The following is a 21,053-nucleotide window of genomic DNA, read 5'->3' on the forward strand; positions in this document are numbered from 1 at the left end:
CCAAGTGGTTGGGGAGAGGACAGTTTGGACTCCTCTACTCAGACCACTCCGCGACCTGACCCCGGATTAATGGATGGCTGGACGGATAAAAATATCTTGAGACTTGCTGGTTTGTATGGGGCTTTGATCAGTCAGCATGAGGCTGAATACAGCTGGTCATTACAGGGCAACATGGAGACACAAATATGCAGCATTGTTTTGGACTATGGGAGGGACGCCTGAGTACCAAGAGAGATTTCCACACATACACAGAGAGAGAAAAAAAGTGCTAAATGTAGCTTCAACGAGAAATATGTAGAGTGCTTGTAAACTATATCTGCTCCCTCAGAGAGATCTCTTGTTTCCGTTTTTGTTGTATAGTAATGTTTCATATCATCAGAAATATCAAAATATCAAACAAAGATAATCAGACATAATTAAAAAAGCAGGTTCCAAATTATGATTTCATTTAGGGAAAAATGCAATCCTAACCAACCTGATCTTGTTTAAAAATGTACTTTATCATCATGAAGCAGCTGTGACGAGTCACATGTTTTGGTTCAGTTTCATAAATTTTAAATGCCAGAAGGCATTTAAAATGAAGTAAATCCCAAACAGAAGCTGTTTGAGTAGATGAAATAGGTCAATACATCTCAAAAAGCTACATTATATTCTGATAATAAGTTTAAAACCAGACGATAGATTTGCCGCTAAAATTAGTCATACTCCTAAAAATGTGGAAAAAAAAATTACTAATAATTTTTACAAAAAGTTTATTTTAAGTTGATCAGAATGTTGAGAAACTTTGACTTAGTAATACTTGACTTTGCTAAGTTAAACATTTTGCTGAATTTTAAATATTCTGTGACAAAGAACTTTTTCTCATAGGCATCCTTCAAAATGGGAAAGACAAGAGAATATGCTTCAAATAAGGCAGATGTGTTTTGATTTCAACATGCCAAAGACAGCAAGAAAATAAATACCTAAATTTTCCCATGTCTAAGGTCAGTGAAATAAATAAAAAACTGGAAATTTGCCAATTATTTTATTTTACATCTTTACCAGGGCTTCTAATGTCTTGTAGAAGTTTTAATATTATTATTATTATTATTATTATTATTATTAGTATACCTTGTTTGACATTTTATAATGGTCACTGTTATGAAAGTACAACAAATAAGCATAAAAAATTTTACCAATCACAACCAAAACATTGATTTCAGCAGATTCAGATTTCCCACTGGAACAGCTTATTGTTGTTATACCCATTTTTTGTAGTGTATTTTAAATCCTGATTGGCTTAGTGTTCGGTGGAAACTTGGGTGGAAAATACATGTATTGTCTTTCTTCAGACACTTGAATATTATGCTTCCATTCTAAAATCCCCACCAAGATCAAATGCAATCCTTCATCAGCCAATTGCACTGACACCATCCTATTATCCTCTGAATTCATCTTTGCATGCCGCGGGAAGACATACATTGTTTCTGATCAATAAATGACCACATAATTGAATACCGTTGCATCTCAAATAAAGCCCTCATTTACCAAGCTTCAGTAAACAGGCTTGATTCTTTGGCAATCTACCGCTGACATTTCAAGACTTCGCACACATTCAGGGCAGTGTCAGTGCGCGGGCCTTCTGTAGCCCACTTAGGCTCCCCCTTTTTCAATATGGAACCACCTCCACCCAATAAATTATTCTGGGCATCTCCAAAGTCATTACACATTTATTTTGATCTCGCATCATAATTCACAGCTTGGCGCACAATGCATTCTCTCAAAATGCATGGTAATTCCTCGGGTGCAGAGCAAAGTTATGATTCATTTATACCGGAGTGACAGCATAATGCAGAGACGTCAAAATCCATTAAACTGTTCAACGTCTTGGGGTTTATTTTTAGATGCAATTGAGATTTAACTGATGGTGAAAAATATACAGTCAGGTGTGTTTACCTCACCTTTGGAGAAAATGTGTTACGGTTCCAATTAATTTGTTATTCCTGTCACTAAAGGCATTGTCTGTGTCAAAACTGTCACAGCGCTTTGGGCTTTGTTTTCTGGAGAATGGCATTTAATTTCAGCACAGGCTTTCATAACTGCATTCATTTAAAAGGTGTGCATTTGATTTAGAGATGCTCATAACTTAATACGTGTTGATTTGATTGCTCATCACAGCGGCAGATTGCAAAATTGCTAGCTGTTGCCTTAACTATTGAGCTGGTTAAACGATCGTGCACGTTCAGTTATTGTACAGGCGCCTCCAGAGATGAGCACACAGCCTAGCAAAGTATTCATACTCTAAACATTTTTCACATTTGGCCCACCATAAACTTCAATCGACTGCATTTAGTTTTCATGTGATAGGCCAACACAGTCGTGCATAATTATGAAGTGGAAGGAAGAATGTGGTTTTCTAAATTGATCTTCAACATTACAATTTTTTTTTTATCTGAAAGGTGTGGCATTCATATCCAGTTGGCCTTCGTCGATCTGATACACGTAAAGAAAATCCAGCTCAGACAATTATTTAAAAGTAATGTAATTACTTATAGAGTTCACACAGCCTCAGAGGTTTATTTGACAAAAAAAAATAGCATCACGAAGACAAAGGAACACGTCCCAGTAGTAGTGAAGGAGCTTAAATCAGGGTTATGTCAAGAAAACAACACCCCACAATTTGCACATCTCACCCAGCCCCGTTCAAGTCAATCATCTGGAGGATAAGAGCATAACACAACTCCATAATCCACGACAACATGGCTGTCCACCTAAACTGACAGGAGCAGAAGCCAATACACCCATGGTAACTCTGGAGGAGTTGTAGTGAACCAAACCACAGGTGGGAGAATCTGTAAACAGTGTGTGTAGGGGGGGGGGTGAAAGCATCATGCAGGGAACCTGGTCAGGGTTAAAGGAAAGATGGATGGAGGCCATTCTTGGAAGAAAACCTTTTGCAAAGATTGTAGAAACTTCCATGAGGTTGAAGTTTCACCATCTAGCAAAATATTGACCACAAATTTACAGCAAGAGATAGATTGGAATTGTGTGCATTGAAGCATATTTATGTTACAATGACCCAGTCAAAGGCCAGATCTAAAACAAAATCAAAATCTGTGGCAAAAATGAAATACCAATAGTCTCGATCAAATGTCACTAAACTTGAGCTATTTTACAACAAAGATTTGGCAAAAATCTCAGCTCATGTGCAAAAAATGATGACGACATACCACAAAAGATTTGCAGCTGCAATTGCAGCAAAAGGTGGCTCTGCAATGTCTTAACTCAGAGTGACTGAATAATAAAAACTCGCCACACTTTAAGATTTTAACTGTAAATATCTGAAAATCATGGATCATTTTGTTTCCACTTTACAATTATGCACACTTTGTGCACATTTGCACGAAGGGTAAAATTCCCAATACAATGCATTAAAGTATGTGTTTGTAAAGTGAGAAAATGTGAAAAATTATTAAAGCTTTAAAATAATCCAGCCTCAAATGTGCCTTTGCTGCCTAGCTGTGCATATTAGTTTGTGCAGGTTACAGGAACCAGCGCTTGTAAACTCCATATTGCTGTTGTTCTTTTCTAGGAAAGCCCACAGGAAGACTGAGCATGGCTCGCTGTTCACTGTCTGCGAGAGGAAGGGCAGCCAGGAGGGATTTTTTCCCCCCTTTCTTCTACACAGATTTTTTTGTGTGCAGTTATGGTCCATCATTATTAAATGTCTCTTGTTGGATGAGAGAGGCGCTTTATCAAAAACAGCCATTCATCAGACACTGCGCGAGACAGCTCACATCTGACCTCTGCAGCAATAATGCCGCATCAAGTAGGCCAACTACCTAGTTTAGCGGCAGAGCAGGGAGCAGGGGCCGGCTCCAAGATTAAGTGCGCTGTTTCAGGTTTTCATTCCCAGGGGCTCTGCTGGCTGATGTTGTATTGATTGCAAAAGTTTACCAGTAAGTATCACAAACAACAATAGCCAGGTCAACGATCGGTGATGCCTGAACTGCTATTCCCCGGCGGAGGGCTGCACGTTCAGGGCTAAAGCACTGCCATCATCATGCCTGTGTGCAGGGTTCAGAGGGGGTTCTCCTGAGTTGGGGGGGGAGAGAAGTGTGCTGGCTGTTCCTACTGACATTTAGGAAAGCGATATGTCAGTGTGAAATGAGCAAGCGTGAGATAATTATAAGCCTTTGCATTATAAAAGGCTGCATCGACAAACTGTCGGATTGGCCATCCTCGGAGGCTTCCAGCCCTGTTAGGTACTCTTATATAGGTTACCTCTCATCCCATTTAATGGTTTGGGTATTTATTTTACCATCAATTGTAAAGATGCCTTTCTGCAAACATATGTGGCACAGGAAAACCTATTTCAAAACAACTCACTTCCCATTTTTATGATAGCACGTCTGAGAAAGGAATTGTTAGCACTAAACAATATTTTCTAGAAGCTGCACTCTGACATTGGTGAAAGAGCTGAGCAGTAAAGAAGACAATTCACCCTGAGGCCATCTCCAGCAGGCTGAATGATGGTGCATCCTTGGCCCTGCATGGGGGACAGCACACAGCCCTCTATCACAACGCTACCGGACCATTACCCAGGGACTGAAACGGCCAGCAACACCGACCAGGCCTGCTCCGCTGCCCCATGAAGCTAATCATGTGATTTGATGCAATGACAGAGTAATGACACAGATTGCTGGTGTGTTCAGCTTCCCCCTGCTGGAGGCAACACAAGGAGATGGAGAAGCACACAAGGCTGTCTGAGCCAGAACCTGAGACATCCCATTTAAGGGCAAACCAGAGAAGATGCCCAAGTCCTCTCACTAGTGAAATCAAGATTAATGGAGCTGCCGAGGGATTGTTTTATGTCCTTGAGTAACTATGTTTCACTTAATGAGGGACATTAGCCATAATAAAACTACTCAGAAGTACAAGCCGTTAATTAATGCCTCCACATTACCACTGAATGAAAATGAACCGAGTTGTGGGACCCATTGGACCAAATACTGAAGGTGCTCGTAATTTCCACAGCTTTGAGCCGCAAAGATATAAATCCCCATGCAAAACCTGTGATCAGTACAGTACAAATTACGAGGGGAAAAGGGGGCTTTGACCCCCTAAAAAAGGCTTTGAGGTAAAAAAAAAACAAGGGAATATGACACACTAACATAGTTAATGTTACCTTCTTTATAGCAGATATAAGTAACTGAAATAAATATGTACTACCACTATAGATTTAAACATAATATATTTAAACCTCTTTGATAAAGTTGCTAATTTCTTCAAAAATCTTCTTAATTTGTCTGCTACTAGAACTAGCAAGAGGCGGTCATGATGTGGAGTCCAAGACGGCTGCATCTTCTAAAAAGTAGTTTCCTTGAATACAATGTCTTGTTATAGTAACGTTAAAAGCAAAATTATTTTTTAATGAAGACATCCAACACATAACTTTGGATTTCATTAATCAAAATGTGTTGATACTAGTGCACATGAGCTAAATGAAGGCTTAAACTAATCCACTTTTAGGCTTTTCCTTCCTTACTTTAGCTACTCAAAGTATTTAGTGGTAACCTACTGCTATACGTTTAGATTAGAGATGTGCCGATCAGGTTTTTTCCTGCCGATACCGATTTCGATCACCCATGAGGGCAGATCACCGATACCGATCACATAATTATTATTATTTTAATCAAAAGCACTACAGGTTACATTATGTGGAAAAAGGAACCATGAATTCACCTTAATTTAGACAAAAACTTATTTTTAATAACTTTTTCCAAGAAAAAAAAAAAAGGGCATTCTGCAAATTGTACTGCTATCAGTAATACCATCTTTAACAGACTGATAACACATGAAGGCTCTGAAGAAGCAAAATAATGCAAAGAGTCAAAATATAACCTCTCAACATTGCCAAAAAATTCAAGTATAAAACTTAACGTTCAAAGGCAAATACAGGATCCATTACAATAAACAATCCTGAGTTACTGAATGAAAACTTCCTGATAGCATGGCGGCTAGTTGATTACTGCTAGTTCTGATTGGTTGTTTCTGACTGAACGGAGTAATTATGCAGAGCAGGGAGGAGATCGATTATTTTTTCTGAGATTTTTCGTCTCATGTTAGGACAGCGAAAGTTTTAATACGTATGTAAAATTAATTTTTTAAGTTAGATGCTGCAGCTTTAAGCAGAGGTTCGGTGTGAGAGTCACTACCAGGTGGAGCAGAAGCGGCGCTCCGTCTGTGAAATATTACTACCTGTAGCGCGTAGCAGAGGTTCAACAGCGAGAGCAGAACCAGCGTCTTACATTGCAGCTCAAAAAAAAAAACAAAAAAAAAAAAACATTTTAGGTGCCATGATTAAAACGTCCACAACCTAAAAGCCATTGTTAGGGAATCATCTAAAATCTATGAATGTTTCAAATTACTCAAAAAGACAATACACAGTCAATATTACTTTTTCCACAATTTAGAGTTCAATCTGATCAATTACCTCTAGAGGTGTGCCGATACTATTAAAGTATTGCAGAAATGTTTGACTTTGTGAAAGTAATTTTTAGTGTTTAGTAGCCTATTAGCCAAAGATAAAGTGTAAAGGTGAGTTATTAAACCTTAAAACCCACTTGGTGAATTTCAGACTCTAGTTTTGAAGTACTAAATAAAGAGGTTCTTGAGTTCAATCTGATCAATTACCTCTAGAGGTGTGCCGATCGATTGGCCACCGATCATAATCGGCCGATTTCCGTGAAAAAGTGTATGATCGGTGATCGCCGATCACGGCCTCTTGTTGCCGATCACACGAACCGATCACCTGCTTCTCATTTCGCAGCCTGCCTGTGCAGCTGGTCTCCTCTTTCCTTCACACTGCACAAACAGCGTAGCAACAAATTCTAAGTGATGTTGTGTGGAACTATATCGCACTGAGTGAATGGGAAAGTTTGCGTGTTGCGGCGGAAAATTGAAGCACGTCAAAATGCATCAACACGACGAATCTAATATGGCATAAAAACAATGCCATACTTGTTTTTATGCCATAAAACAAGTATGCCATAAAACAAGTAAGGCTACATCGAGCCAAGCCTCGATGTAGCCTTGGCTACATCGAGGCTCACTGCAGTAAAAAAGACATATGGAGGATCAGATAGAAGGTAAAGCAGCGCACACTCACCCGGATTAGCATGATGGTAACATAGCTAAAGAAATAACCTGCAAAATTATTTAAGTCTTCGAGCTGCGATGTAAGACGCTGGTTCTGCTCTCGCTGTTGAACTGCTGCTACGCGCTACAGGTAGTAATATTTCACAGACGGAGCGCCGCTTCTGCTCCACCTGGTAGTGACTCTCACACCAAACCTCTGTTTAAAGCTGCAGCATCTAACTTAAAAAAATACATTTTACATACGTATTTAAACTTTTGCTGTCCTCACGAGACAGATAATCTCTGAAAAAATAATTGATCTCCTCCCTGTTCTGCATAATTACTCCGCTCAGTCAGAAACAGCCAATCAGAACTAGCAGTAATCAGCTAGCCGCCATGCTATCAGGAAGTTTTCATTCAGTAACTCAGGATTGTTTATTGTAATGGATCCTGTATTTGCCTTTGAATGTTAAGTTTTATACTTGAATTTTTTGGCAATGTTGAGAGGTTTTATTTTGACTCTTTGCATTATTTAGCCTCTTCAGAGCCTTCATGTGTTATCAGTCTGTTAAAGATAGTATTACCGATAGCAGTACAATTTGCATAATGCTTGTTTTTTTATTGGAAAAAGTTATTAAAAACAAATTTTTGTCTAAATTAAGGTGAATTCATGGTTCCTTCTTCCACATAATGCAACCGGTAGTGCTTTTGATTAAAAAATAATAATTATGTGATCGGAATCGGTATCTGCACATCTCTAATTACCTCTATAAAATATCACACACAATGAATTATCTGTCGCTTTCTTAGGGTAATAAGTTGTAAAGAAAGTTGAATAAAAGTTTGTAGAATTTTTTTTTTTTTACTCCTATTTAAATTTTCTGAAGTAAACAGCTGTAATTGTCAGATCCTGTGCAGGGTTCTTCATACATTCATGTGAAACTAATTACGTCAAGGATGCTTTTAAAATAGAGAAGAATGTGCAAGACCTCTAAATAAATCTCTCTAGTTCTGCATTAGACATCTAAAAATTACCTCTAAGAACACTTTCATGTTGGCTATAATCCCGACTGTAATGTGGCCTCGTTAGGAAAGCACTTCTGGCCCACACCAGTTGTAACACAGGAAAGGCCTCAGGCACCACTGGAATTAATTACAGACAAAAGCAACTGTGTTTGCAATTGTCATGCCAAATTTATCACTAGCCACTTAATGTGCCTCATCTGAAGTGATCCACACTAGCTGAATTGCCCCTGGGCGTCTATTCTTCGTCTTGCTGGGGCGAGGCGGGAGCGCTTAGAGACCGTGTCTGTGTGGCTGTGTGTGTGTGTATGGGGCACAGTCTGCATCTGCTGGGGGCCTGCCTAAATCCTGAGCTGGAGGCGGTGAGTGCTAACAATGCCCCCAGCAAATACAACATGTAGAAGGTGTATAACAAATGTCAACACCCCATCCATACCCCCCCTGTCAGCTCTCCACCCACCCAGCTGGAGTCTCCAGGGTGAGGTTCAAAGCCAATCTTGACATCTTTAATTCTGTCATTTTTGTGATGATAATCCTTGATGTGGTTGGATGGGGTGTCAGTAGCCATTTACTCCACACCAAAGTACATCTCTACAGTATGTGAACAGAAAAATCCTTAAAGATCATAGCAGTCTTTCAACAGTTTGCCCGTACATACTTCACTTTAGTCAGAGAACTAGTGCTAGTTTTGAGAAACATTCTGTTTCTCAAAAGTACTAAAGATCAGTATCAATTAGAATTTGCTTGAGGTTATACACTAAATATGTCAAAGGCTTTCAGCTTATGACAGTGACCACTGAATCCAGAAGGGTTTTATCCCCCTATTTTGTTTTAAGAAATAATGTAAAAGTCTCAATCACTAGTGCGTAAAATAATACTATTAAAGTATTGCAGAAATGTTTGACTTTGTGAAAGTAATTTTTAGTGTTTAGTAGCCTATTAGCTAAAGATAAAGTGTAAAGGTGAGTTATTAAACCTTAAAACCCACTTGGTGAATTTCAGACTCTAGTTTTGAAGTACTAAATAAAGAGGTTCTTGAGTTGGACAGACAAAGTAAAAACATTTATCTGGACCAACAGTTCTCAATTACAAAGCATCGAAGAAGCCTAAGCTGCTTTAAAGCCACTTATCTGACCGCATTTGGGTGGTCTTTAGCAAAAATACAGTAACAGACAAGATACAAATAATTTGTAAGTCATTAGCATCTGACTGTTAGCCACTAATGACGCAAAAGTTAGCATGTGCTTCTTAGCTTCCTATAGGTGCAAAAGCTATTTCTATTAGAGCAGCAGTGCAAAGATATCTAACCTCCATATATGGGGCTTCTATACTATCTACTGCAACACACAGCACCCTGTATGTTCTACTCAAAGTAGAAACCCAAAATTTTGCTATCTATTCTCAGCTATGTGAAAGGGGTTGAGCTTCCTCAACTGGAAGGAGGACTCATGTTCCCCCTTAACCAATTAATACCCCCAAGTGGTTTTACATTATCCTTTCATTTAACCTTATTTGTATTTTGTGCCCTGAGCCAATAATATTACATTTCTCAACATTCATTAGACAACGTCACATATTCATCTTCGCAGACTGACGTCGCAACGCAGACTGCCCCGAGCTGGATTTTTATATTGCACTATGTCATCATACTTTTAATAATCACCATGATTCATAACTTTGGTTAAATATTTCAGTGCAGCAACTAAGTTTTTTGGATTTGCAGTTGAATAGAAATTGTTTTTGGTTTTTTAGATACTATCATGCTTTTCTTTTAAATGTTGTGCAAATCTCAGTTTGCTTCATTTAGTTGCTTCCTTTAATCCCGTCACTTATGTGGTTGTTTATGTCAAAAGAACAAAGGCCGTCCCAAATGTGCACTTACACATAAGCCACCATTATCTTTCTGCTTGTGCAGCTGAAAACCTAATGCCTTAGTTCAATAATAATGCAGAGGGGACAGCTTGTTGGTAGCCCAGTGCACAGCAGAAAAAAACAGAAAAGCTCCAAAGGAGACCTGCTTCTTTAAAACAAATAAGCAGGTGCTTTAGTTCAGGGTAGGAAAAATGCAGCGAAATATCTTATCCACAAGTGCATAATGTCTCATCAACACCAATCGGTTATCAATTAAAGCAAAAACCATCTCATTATATTAATGAATGGACTCAGCTAGTAATAGGGCTGTCTTATTGATGTTCGAACGAGGTAAGCACAAAGCCTCTTACACAGCACCAAGATTCACAGCATCAGCAGCTGAGTGCAGATTTGCAAGGATGAAGAAAACAGGACAAAAAAAATGAGAAGCAAATAGAAATTGAAGGACACAACAGGCTACTCTCAGAGGAACTGCATTTATTCCAGCAATTGTCATGCAAGCCTTGTTGTAAGTAATAATGTGGCCTTTAATGACGGAATGATGGACCTGCCAAACACTGGCTCTGCCATACAGCGCCTGCATGTCCCTGTCGTCCGCTCCTTGCGTACCCATCTGGGACTCATTAGCATATCCCCGTCAATTCGCCGCCCGTTTTAACATAATCCATATTTGTTGGGTAAAGTCCAACAGCAAGGCTCCCATACAGCGGTCACAGAAAGCCATGACACACTTCAGGAGCCCCGGCCTGCATGAGGCATGCTTGGGCAGCAAAGCAATTCAAAAATGCAAAACAGCAGGGCATACCAACCCCTACCTTCTACCTGGAGGGACAAATCCCTTTTGGCCAGACATCTCCAGACTGTTACCTTGGTATTCCTCCACAACAGTACTTTTTGATTTTTATTCTAAGTGCTCAGGGAAAAAAGGAGGAAAAAGAACAAAAAGCAGCCTGCTGTCATAGCTGACAGTGAGTGTGTAGAATACATTGGCCTGCTGAGGCATGTCAAAGTATATGCTTCACCTATCAGAGAATAATGCCATATTTTGATACACATTTGCTTGGTAAATATTCGTATTCAGATTCTTGAAGAAGCGCGACAGCTATAGATTGTGAGAAAAGAAAGCTTTAAATTAAATTGTGACCCTAAAACAAATATGTATACATTTATTTTGTCTAAAACAATTGTGATGGACATCAGTTCAGTCAGAGGTAGTTCATCACATAAATATTGAACTATAATTTAAATTGAATGTTATGTACTGTGATGACTGTATTGCTCGAGAATTAACTAAATTGACCTGAACAGAATTCAGTGACAAATGAATAGATTTGAATTGGATTGAATTTAAAGTATGCAGCAATACAATGCACATCAACTGCGATCAGCTTCATAGTATCTGCTGAAGAAAAACATATCGACAATATGATGCTGCCGACACAATGTCTCGTGGTGGGGATGGCGTAATTCAGGGTGTCAGAGTTCTGCCAGACATGCTATTGACATGAGAGTCAAAAAGTTACATTTTATCTAAAGTGCACAACAAACAGTTGTACAGTAAACAAATGATTCCACCTGAGCAGTAAGTCTCTGTAGCTCCATCAAACTAGCTGCTGTTCTGCTTATTGCTCTTGTTATCCCAAGCTTGTAAGTTTAGGTGTATGCCCATGAGTTGGTGGTATTATTTTCAGAAGTTTGTGAAATGTTCAAAACTTAAAAAGATTTTTAACATTGCTTCTTCTCAAATGTATCCCTAATTTGTCTGCTATGTTCCTTGGTCATCATGATGCTGGTTTACTTGAACTGCATTCTTTTCTTTCTGTGTGATTAGAGTAACTGGGACTCAATGCAAATCCATGCCACACTTTATTATTTTCACTGCAGTTTATGGTTATGCGCTACTTTGTGTTGGTCTATCACATAAAATCCTAATTATATGCATTGAAGTTTGTGGTTGTGTTAGCCTCTGTCACACATGGGTAACATCAGTCCACACTCTCATTTCTTTAGTTATGGTTATTCTGTGTTGTCATTAAAAGCTGCTTTATTCATGAATTTAATTATTTCAAGCACAACACAGAAGCACTGTGTGGTTTTTAACATATATTCTGTTATACTAACTTTGTTTCTTTTTTTTGTTTTGTTTTTGCTGTTGAACTGAGGATTTTTAAATCACAATGGAAGCTCAGCAGGATTTCCAAGTGGTTGTGAGTTGAAGGGTGTTTTAGGCTTAGTTAGGTCAATTTGTATTTAGCTAGCAGTGATGTCTAGCTGTGCTTCCCCTATTGTTTGTAAATGATTTGACCAAGCTATTATATAAGTTACCCACATGTGTGTTTTTGTGTTATTTCAATCTCATGGGTTTAGTTGTATGTGTGTAGTTTGGATATTTTCTTTTTCATTGAGTCAAACTTTTTATAGGATCACAAATTAATTTTTATATTAGCATTTTTAAATATTTTGGATGAAATAAAAACCCATTTGTAAGATTTTCTTTCTGTTCTTTATGTTACTTTGTGTTTCACTGTGGTTATTAACGTGACAAATATGCATAATGTATTATATACTTTGTTAAATCCAGACACAAACAAAACACCTCCAAGATCCTGATATTAATCAGAGATGCTAAGTGAACGTAGTTTTAATGAATATTACCTGGATCAGAAGTTCGATAAATCAATTAAAGCAGCCAAACATGAACTAAATAACAACAATTCCCCATATTTATTGTGGAGTTCTCTGCCGTAAAGAGATTTTAGCAGTATTCCCTAAAACTCGTAAAAGCGACGGCTGTCGTGAGCCATCATCGCAGAAGCCTTTTGAGATATAATCTCGGAGAACTTTTAACCCAGAAATTTCAGACCTTCCTGTCAAAGAGAAAGCAGAAATCCTGGGATCATGACACTCAGCCGGCAGCAGTCACACTCCTCTATGCCGAGTGTTTCTCAAGTGCTGGACTATCTGGCAGACTCAAGGGCCAGCGACTGCATTTTTTAATATTGGTTTAGCTGTCTTCTCTTTATGCGTCTTGGCCAACATAAAACCACTGTACTAATTCAAGCATTCTCCCATCTTCCGTCAAAATGAGCTTGCAAAATTGTAAACACTGAGAGTGTTAAATATTTTGTGTTGTGTCAGCTGTCAGGTGCACCCAGTGTTTGAACCAGAGCTCGGCTTATGATAATGATATTCACTCACATCACAATCTATGGAGTATAGAAAATGCCAAATTAATTTTATGCTGAAAATTTTTTACATTTATCCTCCTTCAATTTTCCCGAGCCATACGCTTGAAAAAAATGACACAAAAACAAACACACATCTCTCAAATCAAAGAGCAGTTTGATTTTCTCGCCAGAGAGGTCAGCCAGTTACCCAGAGGTTCACACACCCCACCATGCCGCACCTCCCCCGCCCCGACCTCTCCATCTGATTCCCCCAAACGAGGCAGTGAGTGGGACGCTTCTCTGAGGGATGTCATGCTGCATGTCATCAGCTTGGTTAAATTGCACTGCCAGTGGGTAAGCAGCAGGGGTCACATGAGGCCCAGTGTGGACTGCAACATGTAACGCATGGCAGCCCACAGTCTGAAGGCTGGCCAGTAATGACTCCAAAACATTCTGATAAAGATTGAGGAGCAGCTGTTTTCATCCAACACAACTCGTCTCAGACACGCGGTGAAGAGACGGCTATGTAAATCTCTGCGGTGAAACCGTACAAACGCTTTGCTTGTTTGCACAATAGTGATCAATACATCAATATCGACTCATTGGAGCCCGTGTGTTACATGGTAATTGTTCAGGTGATGGTCTGCGCGTGTTTTGTTTTAGGAAGGATTAAAAATCTTACAGTGTTGTTTTGGGAGCAGGTCCAAACATTTGCCCTTGTAAACACAAAGCAGCCGTGTGACTGGAAGAGGCCTCAGTTGGGCAGACAGCAGAGGGAGTTAACAAAGCTAATTAGGAGAAGCTGACATGTTAAAGTGAGCTGCGGCTCGGGAGTCGGCTCTATCACATATGTTTCCTTTGTGGTGGGTGAAGTGGCTCCTTTGTTTGTGAATTGATGGCGTTTCGCTCTGCCGTCCCTTTGGGTAGAGGCACTGACCTGCGGAGGCCCCGACAGTGAGAGGAGGCTCCTTTCCCTTTTTTTTTCTTCTTTTTTTTCCCCCCGTCTCTTCCAACGCCTGCAGCTCCAGCTGTCCCACTCTCTCCCAAACCTACACCTTCCCAGAACCGTGGACGCACAACGAGATGGGCAACACCTGTAAAAGAGTGGACACCCCCTCAGCCCAGGCACCTCAACGCAGCCTGCCCACCTGCTACTGCGCTCTCTGGGCCCTGCAGCTTAAACGCTCATTTTGTGCCTCTCAGCACGGGACTTATTGATATAAATAGCTGTGCACAAAGTGCACACTCTGTTTTCTCTTGGTCTGATGCAGTAGGTGTGTGTGTGATTATATTCAATGGCAGCCTCTTTCAGGTGAGGATGAAATATGAGCAGTTTGGACACCGGGTAAATGACAATCTCTGCAAGATTCACTGAAAATTATTACAGCACGTTTGACATTTATCGAAATGGACAACATGATTGGGGTAGCCGTCTTAAACAAGGATTCAATATCTAATATGTAGACACAATGCGCAGTGTATTAAACATTACAGATGCAGCAATAGATTTAATGATGACCTTACCATTTGTCTTTATATAGCTTGTCCTTCCTCACTTTTGAATTGCACGGTTTGTCCTTGAATAAGACACTTTATGGCTGCAATGAAAGAGACAATTTAAAGTCCAAATACAGTGCCGGTCAGAAGATTACATACACTCATCATGGGCATGAATGCAATATTTATTATGAGTTTCAAATAATGTATTATAACTTGTGTTTGTCTGGAATAAAATTATTTTATGACAAAAAGACTTTTAAGCAAGATTTTTTCTAATCAACCCCCGTTTACAATATGAATATGTTCACATGTCTCCAATGATACTTGATTAAATGTGCAGTGGCAAATCACAAATAACACAAAATATCACAGAGTAATGCTATCAGGATCAGACAAGTTAAACTGTGACATGAAATGAGAGGGTGAAGCCAAAATCAAATATAGCAGCTGCCCACATAGATCAGTCAAATGTGTCCTAAAGAAAACTTCTAGAATCTGACGAGGAATAGACTAAAGGATTTTGCAACAATAACAAAAAGAATATTATCAGGAACACTGTAATAACTACAAGGTATGGAGGTGGAGGTATGATGCTCTGGGTCTGTTTTGCAGCCATAGATACTAGGTGATTTCACAAAGTAAGTGAAATATTAGAGCTAGTTCAGCAAATTCAAGTTACTTCATTGGGTCAGCTCTTAACTCTAGCAAATGTGTTAGGCTGGGGGTTAGGCTGAGTTTAAACACAAACTGTATTTGTGATCTAGTATGTATGTATGTAGATGTATGTATATCTTGTTTTGCAGATTTGTGTGTAGCTAGTAGTTGCTACTAAGTTATAGTGTTTTATATGGTGAGCACAAGTTTACATATTTAATTATGAGATAAAGGCAAACATATTAAGTAAAATAAAAGCAGAACCCCAAAGAAAAAGAAATCAATATAAAATTGTGTTACTTAATACTGGAGTTGCTAATACTGCAATTGCTACATTAGACAAGGTTAAAAAAAGGCCACTCTCACCTTTTAAATATTTTAGGACGATATAGGCTTTCTTCTTATTTCTTTAATCTGTCCAAATAAAACATGTATTCAACCAAGTTCATGCTTGGACATCAACTAATTTCACATCAAATCCAGTCTTGATAATAAATGGAACAATGTTAATTGGCATTACAGCAATCAAAGTCCTCTTATTTTTATTGACCAATATTTTGCCTGTTTCCTCTGGACTTTTGAAAATGTATCTTTAAATTCCATCACCCTAATTTTTTGTCATTCAAAGCTTCACTATCAGTTCTATTTCCAATCAAAGGAAGCATGCAGGTAAAAAAAAAAAAAAGAAAAAGAGAGAATCTGGTGTTGAATCTGGCTGAACTACACTAGCAAATAATTTTGGGTATAACTATAAATAGCCATTTTTTTTCTTGCGGTTCTTCCATCGAACAGCACAAAGGCTGTTTAATCCCTATTGACTTGACATCACAGTCGGGAACAATAAAATAACTTAATTTTTAAGTATTTTTGTTGCTCCTGTGGGAAGGAGCACTCTAGATGCAATATTATATTGCCTAATTTGGAAACCCGCTACTGGTTGGCCCTGAGAAAAAAAACTATTCATAAATGCACCGTTACAAGCCTCACGGGCCTCATCAGTAAAATGAGCATACATAAACTTCTAAGCAGCAATGCATTGCAAATCTAACATTTTGTGTCATTTACATTGTTGGATTTGATGGTTTCAGAACAAATAGAAACCAAAGGTTAAGGAGATCTCAGTGAATGAGATCCTAAAGAATGGACATCAATGAGTTAACTTTCCCTTTGAGCATTCGAACAAAGTTGGAAAAAGGTGAGTCTATCTCTCTCTCTCTCTCTTCTCTCTCTCTCTCTCCTATTCGGCTAAGCCTGCATGGACACAGATTAATCCTACCCCATTAAGATGACAAGACAATTTGTGGAGTAGTTGAGTGTAAATAAATACGTTGAGAAGCAGATAATACATTAGGCTGCGGACCGGGCTATTCCATTACAGCAGCACATTTGTTTCCATCCGCGGAGGAAGCCATTCGGGCCGATGGCATCTTTCCTTCATGAGGTGAAAGTGGATTCTTGCCTCTGAGAGGAAAATAAGGACATCAGAACTCTGCCGGTATTAACTTTCATCACAAAAGTCATCTCAGCAACCAGGAATAGAGGCCGTCTCTTTCAAGCCTTGCTCATAAAAAAACGAACAGATATAATACAGAGCCCTCAGTTTAAGAGGTAACAATAGTTTTGTCTCCATTAGCTCCAAACAAAGAATAAAAAATAAAAAATAGACAGCAATGGCAACAACAAGTGCATTTGATGCTTTACTATTTCAACTTCTTGGCTGTAAAAAAAAAAAGACATCCCAATGATATTTCAGCATCACAAAACAATACTACTTTTTATAGGCGTCTTTAAATTCACAAGCTTCTTTACAACTCCAGGTGGTTGTTCGGCTACAGGAGATGAGCAGCAGAAGTCAAGTGGCTGCATTGATTTTGCAGTAATTGATCTGATGGCTCCTTGTGATAATTGACAATTATCCCTGATTACCAGACAGGAGCTTAAAATCAGTCTAAGAAAATGACCGGCATTATGGGATGTTGTACACTGGGTGAACAAAGGTAAATCAATAGCCCTCAGAAACTACTTTGAAAACAAGAAATAAGGGTGTCACACAGGGGCACATGCTGCTCAACCTCCAACAACCCCTGACGGACATTTAAACTACACATTTACTCAGAAGATGAGAAGCCAACAGTGACACAATGGTCAATTTAAAAACAAGAAATAGGCTTCTGAGAAGGTCAGTTTAAGACATTTCTGTGCGTGCATATCCATGCTGCAAGATGCAAACGTCTGCATCTTTGTGTTTGTGTTGCCCGTGTTAAGCATGCATCGCTGTGCATGTGCTGCACGTCCGTTTTTCTCCGCTACTACCCGTCTGACCTCAACTGATTGGTCCTTTTGATTGGAGCGGACAGATGCAACTCATTGCAGCTTAATAAATACTGGGACCCTGGGGATCGACGCTAAACAGTTCTATTAAGTTGGAAACATGTCAGCCAATATAAAAGCAGCCTGACCCCGGAAAAAGGTCAACTGTGACACGCATGTATACTCTGGAAAACAACCAGAGGCTGGAAGGTCTTGTTTTATCGCATGTCTTCAAAAGAGGATGAGCGGGAGAGCGAGGGAGAGCGAGGGGTCGTCTGGTCACCAAATTGTTCGTTTTATGTGATTTTTGGGTATTTGAACCCCCAGAGGAAGGGTTGTGTTGTCACAGAGCATCCCACTACACATTAGATAGATAGATAGATAGATAGATAGATAGATAGATAGATAGATAGATAGATAGATAGATAGATAGATAGATAGATAGATAGATAGATAGATAGATAGATAGATAGATAGATAGATAGATAGATAGATAGATAGATAGATAGATAGATAGATAGATAGATAGATAGATAGATAGATAGATAGATAGATAGATAGATAGATAGATAGATAGATAGATAGATAGATAGATAGATAGATAGATAGATAGATAGATAGATAGATAGATAGATAGATAGATAGATAGATAGATAGATAGATAGATAGATAGATAGATAGATAGATAGATAGATAGATAGATAGATAGATAGATAGATAGATAGATAGATAGATAGATAGATAGATAGATAGATAGATAGATAGATAGATAGATAGGCCCTGCTTTCTGTTGTCACTAATCTGCCTCTTGAATGTGTAATCGGCATATCAAAACATTGAGGGAGAGGAATTTCCGTGCTCTGTGAGCATATTAGGGATGCAGTCGCAGCGCTTAACTAGCATTGATGAACTGTTTGCTTATGCAGTAATAATTAACTTCCATTACATTACTTTGTGTGATTACTTTCTTAATTGCCTGAATTATGCATCAATTTAATATCTAATAACCAGTCCTAGGCATTAGACGCTGTTCAGACACACAGTTTCCCTAGCTTTAATTAAACACACCAGAATAAATGAAACGATGTAGGATGGATGTCTTGCAGTGATTTCCTGGGTGCTTAAATATGCTATTTATTATAAAAGCATGTGAAATCCTCTTTCTCCTCAGGAAAGGAAACCACAAGATGCCAATTATAAAACCCAAGTTGCTTTGCCACGGCTTTTCGAGGTTCCAGACTAATAAATTTGTTGAGTGAGACTTATTGTATATTATGCAAATACAAGACTATGGCATTTTTTAAGTTTCAAATCTGCAGAGCAAAACATGTCCCCAAAGATGATTTTAATTACAGCATGTAGCAAAGTGGGCTCCTGTTTTACATTGTTATTGTCCTCCAGAAAGAATCCAGTTAGTAAGGACAATATGAATGAATGGAGATATTGAAATTATTTATATCACTTAACTACTACATATCTCATTTAAACCCACTTTGCGAATTATGTCCATTTCATTACTTGTTAAAGCAACAGATGACCTAATCAGAAATATAAAATCAGTGTGAAGGTATTATGGCCTCAAAGCAATTATATGAATGCTGTTTGGTAAATGTTAGGTTGAATGTGAAGAAAAACCCAAGTGAAATGACTTTGCTCATCTCTCTCGCTGCAGTGCAGGAATAAACATAGTGAGATTAGGTCCATCTTTCTCAATTGCAACCTTTATGAAGTCTGATGTAAATTTCATTTACAGGTTGTAAGGCAGCTTTGTGTCAAATGAACAAAATATAATTAAAAAGCAAACCCTTGGAGGTCATTCAATGAATTGATATTACCTTTAAGTCCTCTTGCATCATCATTTTGCCCCCACTCAAAAAGTGACACGTGCACTTAAAGAGAAAAATGAGTCCTGTGTTCCTCATCAGCAGTCGTTTTAACAAACATACCTGCACGGATAGGCAGGACTAAAACACATCCCAACTGTTATTAAACTAGAATGTGCAGTGTGTGTGAATTATACGCGTTTTAAAATTATTGCAAATCAAGGTAAAGTTGTTACTTAAGGAAATAACTTATTCCTTAAGTACAAATCCTATTTAGCTGACCCAAAGTCATGCAAATCCCTGCGACGGGTGTTCGGGTCTGGCAGCATCGTTAGTCTGCCTCCTAAATGATTTCCAGAGCCAGTGAGCTGCTGGCAATGCAAGGTTAGACAGAAAATGATGGCAGCACGAGGATGCTTCACAGACCTCATGATAGTTTCCGTCTGTCATTATTTACGTCTGACTAGTCCCGTCATGTCAGCTACCTAGAGAGACACTTTTAATGTGAACGCCCCTCCTCCGATTGCTCCTCGCAAGCAGTGTAGTATACCTTTATTTCTTTGCTTCAGTACCTTTAGGTGAAACTCGCTCTCCCATCAGCCAGAATCAAAGACAGATCCCTGACTTGATATTGCACATGTCCATGGTCTTACCAAAGATGGCACTGAAGCTACATACCACAGAGAGGGAGGGTGATGAGGGGGGAACTTTAAACTCATTTGACTAATAAAAAAATTTGGAAAACATACTGGCGGATATGCAGTTAGCGGACTTAATATTTCAATCTCAGAAGATTTATTCAGCCAACAATGCAGCAGCTCAATACTATATATTTAAAATGTCTTATTCTTCCTGTCATATTGTTGTAGTAACAAACACCTCTTAATTCTGGCCTTTCATCTACAGAGGTTTTTTTTTGCCTACTTCAAATGGCCAGCTATATATTATGATAAAGAAAAATTAACTCATACATTAGTTGATTTCTAAAAATAAGTTAGTTTTTGGAAAAAAAGGGAAAAAAAACATTTTCCAGATCTTCTAATTTGTTGGTCTACTGTTTTTTGTTTACACATAATGTGTAAAATAGCATCGTCGTGGCCAAAATATGGTGATATTTCTTCCAATGTAAACTTGCTGTTAAACAAAAAATATCCAAGTTTGATTGTTCGGTTGAAGACATAGAACCAAGCTCTCAAAAAACTAGTGCAACGAAGAAGTTGTGGTTCACCATGCGAAACCAAGGACGAATTGCACTGGTTGGTATCCAGTTCATTTTAATATTTGCTAGATGGTATGGTATGCTATGTTCAAGTTGTCTATTTGGAAAGAGATCCGTCATTGATGGAAACAATACTTCAATAGAAACCAATCCAATTCCAAAAAGTGAGGTGAAAGACAGCATGGCTCTAACCAAAGATGGCACTTTGGTTAGTGCCAAAGTGCATCATCTGTCAGAATCAGCAACCTGATTCTGACAGATGATGGATTGATCTGGTGACTCGGAAACTTTGTTTTTATCTTGTTTTGTCTTCTGTCATGTAACTTTCCCTCTTAGAATAGTCAAAGTTCAAATGACCATCTGACT

At 38.7% G+C, this 21,053-nt stretch overlaps 1 long non-coding RNA gene across 4 annotated transcripts in view; it reads right to left on the reverse strand.

Moving 5' to 3' along the window:
• LOC145550035 (uncharacterized) overlaps positions 1-21,053 on the reverse strand; it is a 103,897-nt gene that overhangs the window by 57,618 nt on the left and 25,226 nt on the right. For 3 of the 4 annotated variants that reach the window (XR_014085876.1, XR_014085879.1, XR_014085877.1), the window contains one exon: positions 14,706-14,779. This is a non-coding gene — a long non-coding RNA (uncharacterized LOC145550035). Of the gene's footprint in view, positions 1-7,870; positions 14,276-14,705; positions 14,780-21,053 lie in introns of those variants that run through there. The other variant, XR_014085878.1, reaches the window with a different exon arrangement.

The sequence above is a fragment of the Poecilia reticulata genome, chromosome 2 (assembly GCF_904066995.2).
Source record: "Poecilia reticulata chromosome 2, P_reticulata-male-v2, whole genome shotgun sequence".
Taxonomy (NCBI): domain Eukaryota; kingdom Metazoa; phylum Chordata; class Actinopteri; order Cyprinodontiformes; family Poeciliidae; genus Poecilia; species Poecilia reticulata.